The sequence below is a fragment of the Sceloporus occidentalis genome, unplaced genomic scaffold (assembly GCF_023333645.1).
Source record: "Sceloporus occidentalis isolate IW3139 unplaced genomic scaffold, rSceOcc1.0.p SCAF_6, whole genome shotgun sequence".
Classification (NCBI taxonomy): domain Eukaryota; kingdom Metazoa; phylum Chordata; class Lepidosauria; order Squamata; family Phrynosomatidae; genus Sceloporus; species Sceloporus occidentalis.
Window position 1 is genome coordinate 55,859,794 of NW_028316986.1, and position 6,894 is coordinate 55,866,687.

The window sequence follows — 6,894 nt, forward strand, 5'->3', positions numbered from 1 at the left end:
GGTGTGCAAACCTCAAATTCGGGTTTTAAAGAATCGGGGCCAATATGAACTTCCCACTTTCAATCCGGTTTCTGAACCGGGGTAAAAGGTAGTCTGAATGGCCCCTATAATTTTCAGCAGACACACCAAACTACAACTACTAGGATTATTTGGGGTGGAAGGAATCCTGATAATAAAGAATGAAGTAAAACTGATTCAAGGGTGCAGTGCTCAGGGGTGCCAATTTGCACAAACCTGGGTGGTGGTGATTCTATTCATTTATATTCTGCCTTTCCCCCAATACTGGGACTCAAAGAGGCTTACCAATTATTAAAATCAGTACAGCTAAGAAATAGAGAAAAACATCAGTATGTATCTCTCTGTGTATGTTATTATTTAAATTAATCTACAGAGCTAAAAGCATTTAAAGTTCAATAAAAGAGAATTAAAAAAACCCAACAAAACCTTACATTATTAAAAGGCCATCACATTCACTTCCTAAAAGCCTGGATAAATAAGGAAGTTTTCATTTGTTGGTGGATGGAGTTTAAAGAGGGAGCCTAGCTTTCTAGCTAACAAATCCTAGCTTCCTTGGGGAGGAAGTTCCAAAGTCCAGGAGAAGCCATTGAGAAGGTCCTCTCCCTTGATCCCAACAAATGATCCTGGGAAGACAGTGGGTCAGAGAGATGATCAGTGATCTTAGATCCTGAAGCAGCTCTAATAGAAAAACATGGTCCTTGATTTGGTTTCCAGGATCATTTGTCTATCCTTCCTACCTTTGCAGTTTCTACCTCTCCTATCTTTTACATACTTTGTAGAAAGATATGTGGATAGCTTAGGATTGCTATTGCAACATGTCTTAATAAATGCATAATATATGACTCCATTGGTTTCTTAACAGGCTGGAACTATATTCAAAACTGCAGTATGAGAATACACACAGAATTTTGTGGAGGGTTGGTGATCATCTGAAGCAAACTTGTTTAATATCAAACTGGAAAATAATTTCAATGAAGGTGAGTTGCTAAGAATTCAAATTATCTCACTCTGGATGTTCTATAATGTAAGAGAACGTCACATGGACAATGGAATCCTCCCCTGTTGAACCATGATGCAACTCTTGATCCAAAAAACACATTTGAAGAAAGCTCCTCATTGTTCCTGCTGAACAACATCCTAAAATTGCATTAGTCCCCCTCCCTTTCTCAGGGACACTGATGAATTATGGAAGAGTAGGATTAGTTAATGACTCCACTCTTAATACACACATACACACCCCCTATCTAAAGATTCTTTTAAAATTTCAGAACCATCCATCTGCCAGATATATTATTACTTCCAACACCTTCTTTCAGTTGGCTGCTTCCAACTAAATGCCACTCCCTCATTGCACTGAATATATTTGCCACCTCTCTATAAATGGAAGCCCTACTGCTAAATTGTCAAGCATAGAGAGTGAATGTAGGGAAATTGCCAGAGGGAAAGAACTGAATGAAATTAACACACTCTCTGACAAGATGACACCCTGACAACTTAATTGCTGTATCGCAACCATAATTAACATAGTAAAGCTCACAGCATCTAAAATCAGACAAGAATTTGTCAAGAAGATGGGGTGAAACATGGTTGCAAGGGGCACCATATGATTTTAAGGACGTGGACACTACAAAGGACAGACAGAATCCACCCCATTGCTTCATTTGTGCCATAAATATTATGGAAGTCACTACACTACATGGGGTGGAAAATCTGTGCTACTCCATAAATTGCCTAAGTCCAACTTGCATCAGTCCTAGCCATAGTTACAAATGTTCAGGGAAGATGGGTGATGACATAAAACAACAGCAAACCTCCAATGAATGGTTTGACAGCAGCATACCAGAAAGACTATCTCCATTCCTCCATTTCACCTTATAAATCAAGATCTCTCCCTTAAATGCACCATTTTGGTGTCAAATCAGATCCACATACTTAAGACCAAAGCAGATGTTAAAGAGAATGCATATTCCCTGTGATTAACTCATTTTCCTCCAAAAATGGAATTTCCTCAGAAAGACATGCCTCAGCAATCAGAGGGCTCGAACAGAAAGGCCAAAGTAAAGCTGCTTCGGGTCACTTTGGAGATATGTTGTTTAAATGATGCATGCATCCTAAGAGACTGGAAGCTGCCCCAAAGCCACCCTGCAGCTTTGGTACAGCTTCTGGCCTCTTAAGATGCATGTGTCATTTAAACAGCATACCTCCAAAGAGACCCAAAGCAGCTTTATTTTGGCTTGTCTGTTCAGGCCCAGAGTTATACATTCAGCCCATGTTTACTTTCAAATGACCAATAAAAAAGAACATCAAATGCAAAATACATAGATGGGGACAGTCATACGCTATTGCAGAAGTCTTTTGCCATTTGAGAAGAATTTGTTTTTAAAATGTATTTTAAAATGCTACATGTATTCTTTAGTTTAACCCTCAGTGGCTGTCCTTCAGCTGTAGCAGGAAACTTGTCAAAGCCTCAGCCAAAATATGTTTTATTCAAACTTGCTTTCTAAAGCAAAATATGAGGGCAAATAAAATAGAATAAGCACTATAATTATCCACCTTGAATTACTGGCATTGGGTGGGCCACAGGTCCAAGAAACAAGCAAACAAGAAAGATGAAATGATGGCTTCTACCTGATTAGCTTCAGATGATGAATACACAAAATCACATGGAGCCGATTTATTAACCACTATTAGGTGGACCTTGGTCCATCCATTCCCACTCACTGTCATTATCCAGAATGAGAACCAGATGTTGAAAATGTTGGGATTTTGGATTACACATTTTTTGAACTACAGATCCCAGAAACCCCAACCAACATGTCTAATGACCACACTGGCTGAGGACCCTAGGAACTCCCATCCAAAAATATTTTTTCCAAACACATACTCACTCAATGGAACCTCTCTGTTCAGAAGCAAGGAAGTTCTAACCATCAAAAGAACATTTGTCTGAGGATGCATCCGCATTGCAGAAGTAATCCAGTTTTACCCCACTTTAACTGCCATGGCTGAGTGCTATGGAATTCTGGGAACAGTAGTTTGTTGTGGCACCAGAGCACAGTTGTAGTTTGTAGCATTTGCAGTTTGTAGTATGTTCGTAGATCAAGTTGTAGTTTGTTATGGCACCAGCTGTGGCTCTGTTCTGGTGCCACAACCAGCTACCATTCCCAGAATTCCAGAGCACTGAGCCATGGCAGTTAAAGTAGGGTCAAATCAGATTATTCTGCAGTGTGGATGCAGCTTCAGTCAAGCCCTGGATCTCTAGTCTCTTTCAAAAAGGCATTTCTTATGTCTGACAAGCCTCTTGTAATATTATTTGTACCACCAGACACATTGTCAATCAAAGACAGAATATAAAAAAATAAATCCAAGTTCTTTAAGGTATGACTTGTGTTACTATTGAAGACCATTTAAACTCATCAACTAAGCATCCCATGTGAAACACCCATAAGCTATGGCTGAAAGAACAGCAAACAGAGAACCAAGCGATAAATTAATTAAGGAGCCTCTGGAAAGAGGAGAGTGAGCCCAGCCGAGTGAAGGTAGCACCCCTTTCCCACTGCACATGTCTTTTCAAATTAATGTCTACCTCCCCAGCATGGCTGGAAAAATAAGTGTCAGTGAATTAAACTGAACAAATGTGCCCATGTGTTTAGACTACCTCTAGGCTGTCCTACAGATTTTGGACCTTCTTGTGTTCAGTCTAGAGTTTCTCTTCAGCCTTCGCTCCCCACGGAAGCAGTTAAGGTCACAACTGCTTGACTATACAAAAATTCAGTGTCTGAACAGACCTTTTTTTTAAAAGAAAAAGAACTGGTCAGTCCAGTTAAAAAGAAGAAGAAAAAAATACGGAGCAAGCTGCCAAAATGGATTTTAATGCAGGAAAGGATTTCTGAAATAAAGAGGGTACATTTGCCTGAAAAAGCAAATTGGCAGTGAGATCAGGAGAAGCGTAAAACATGATACCGCAGAGACACCACAACTGTGCAATAAATCTGGGCCAGCAGTTAACACACTCAGTCTTCTCCTTTAACATGTTTTAAGAAATGACAACACTGATGCACACACTCTTCTGGTGCCACAACAAATGACAGTTCCCAGAGTTCCGTAGCACTGAGCCTTGGCAGTTAAAGCGGTGTCAAACATGACATGGTTGCACATGCAGCCATGTTGGCTTTGTGCAAAGGGAAGATCCACAGGTGAGAAGTTTATTTGTTCCTAGAAAGCTGGTGGATGTGGATGCGTATGTGAGAGGGGAAACCTGGTACCTTTATCATCTAAAATTGTAATTGTTATCATTTCCTTTGTTTAAACACAAAAGCAGAACTGGTGTGACAGTGGTCATGGCAATCCAAATGAGAATACGGCTAAGTGTCAAGATTTTTAATCCCTTAACAGCATTATTTCTACCCTGGGGGAAGAGGGGGATTTAGGCGTGGGGTAGTGGTTTCAGGGTCCGACTCTGGAAACCAGGGTGACCAGGCTTGGTCCTCCTTTTCCAGGACAAACCCTACATTTCCACCTTTGGTCCAGGAGGAGTGCCAAAATGTCCTCTATTTGGAAGATGACTAAGAAGCATGGGTTTACAATTATATGAGTGTTTTGAGCTTTCAGTTGGCTGTGTCCTCATTTTTTCTCAAATGTCCTCCATTTGGCAGTGCCTTGCCCTCCTTTGCAGTAAGGACATCTGGCCACTCTGGAGGCCAGGGGTCGATTTCCCCGCATGGCCATGGAAACCCACTGGTTGACCTGGGGCAAGTCACACTCTCTCAGCCTCAGGAGAAGCCCCCCCCCCCCAAAAAAAAAAAACAAATCTTGCCAAGAAAACCCAATTATAGCTTTGTTCGCCTTGAGTTGCCATGAGTCCAAAGGGACTTGAAAGGCACAAAACATGCACACGCTCACACAGAGAGAGAGCTAAGGACATACCTTCCTGGCTTCGTTCAAACACATGCTCTGATTTCTTCTCTCCCCTCCTTTCCTCTCTGGCAAAGTGATCTGTCTGGCATTGGAATTATGAACCGACTGCATCCAATCTGGTACCCAGAGGCCTGTATTGGCAGGACCCTCCCCACCATCCTTGGCGCTGGTCCCTTTTCAAAGGCTGGGCCTCCTTTTTCCCCAGTGGCCCTTGCCCCAACTGGGTGGCCAGCTGTCCTCCAGTTCCAGGACATGTCCTACATGTCAGCCTTCTGTCCAGAAGGGATTCTAAAAGGTCCTCCATTTTGAGCATCGCTAAGGAGCATGGGTTTACATTTACATGCAGGAGAAGCAGACTTGGCCCTGCATTTCCAAGACCTGCTCTACATTTCAACCTTCTGTCCAGGACGAATTATTATTATTATTATTATTATTATTCGATATCTCGCCTTTCTCCCAATATAGGGACTCAAGGAGGTGAACAAGTATCAAACAATACAATTTAGAAACAATACAAAGTGTTACAATGCCTTTTGGAATGCCCTCCATTTGGAACAAGACTGAAGAAGCACGGATTTCTATTTATATGCAGGGTGACCAGACTTGGTCCTCCTTTTCCAGGACATGCCCTACATTTTCACCTCCTGTCTGGAAGAAATACCCCCCCCCAAAAAGGGGGGCCTCCCTTTGAAGCAGGACTAATATATATATATATATATATATATATATATATATATACACATACATACATACACACACACACACATATATATACACACACACACACACACAGATAGATCGATAGATAGCTCGTAAAGGGATGGATATATATATATATATAGAGAGAGAGAGAGAGAGTAAAGAGATATATACTGTATGCAGTACATAGATCAATAGGCAGATATAGTGGTTTATATATATATATATATATATATACACATACTGTCTATGAATATCGTAAAGAGATGGATATATATATATATATATATATCTCGTACAGATTATATATCTATATACATAAATATTATATAGAGAGAGAAAGAGAGGGAGGGAGCTCTTGTTCCAGCAGCTCTTGCCGGGGCCTGGCAGGAACAGTGGCTGAGGCTCCCATGCTCAGGATAGCCAGACCTGGTCCTCCTTTTCCCGGACGCGTCCTCCAGGCCCCCTTCTGCCCAGGAAGGGCCTCCCATTGGAGCATCAGGGCTTTGCTCCTGGGGTCCAGGGGGGGATTCCTACCCTCTCCCTTTGGGGAGCCTAACAATGAAGCCTCTCTGGGGGAGTGTCCTCCTCCTCTCCCCTTCCCTTCCCTTCCCTTCCCTTCCCTTCCCTTCCCTCCTCCCTGCGGTCCTCCTTCGCCTTGCTGCTGTCAGCCGGCCCTTTCCCCTCCGCAAGGGAGAGGCTGCAGCAGCAGCAGCAGCAGCAGCAGAGAAGCCCCTTCCTTACTTGCAGCCGGGGCCAAAGGCGTGGGTCTCCGCTCCGTCTGTGGCTTCGCTGCCTGCCTGGCTCCGCAGGGGCCTCCTGGGCAGACGAGGGACTGGCAGCGGCAGCAGCAGCAGCAGGCGCTGGCCTCCGGGCGCAGAGGCGCCTCTCTGCTGCTCCTGATGCTGCTGCTGCTGCTGGTGACTCAAAGGCGGCGTCGGCTGCAGCAGCAGCACCTGTGTCCGCCTGTCACCCTCCAGCCCCGCCTCCTCCTCTGCCTCCTCCCTCTCCGCTCCGCCTCCTCCCAGCCTCCATTCCCTCCCCCACCCCGCAGTCATTGGCCATAGAGCAACTCCAAGAGCACCCCAGCCACGCATCTCACTCTTTAAGGATGTACTACAACACATGACAGTACTTGCCCATAGAGAATCACTGGGGAATCATTGGGCAAGTATCCCTCTATGCTTTCCTACGGGCAAGTATTCCCCAATGATCCCCTGTGGGCAAGTATGGTTTCTCTATGGGCAAATATTCCTCCTT

The 6,894-nt window shown here is 43.7% G+C and overlaps 1 protein-coding gene across 1 annotated transcript in view; it reads right to left on the bottom strand.

The window, feature by feature from the left end:
• The window catches only part of CDC42EP3 (CDC42 effector protein 3), a 50,916-nt gene extending 44,374 nt beyond the window's left edge, over window positions 1–6,542 (bottom strand). The window contains exon 1 of the mRNA XM_089529715.1: window positions 6,379–6,542. The gene's annotated coding sequence lies outside the window, so the exon portion shown is untranslated. The remainder of the gene's footprint in view (window positions 1–6,378) is intronic.
• Window positions 6,543–6,894: the final 352 nt, after the last annotated feature.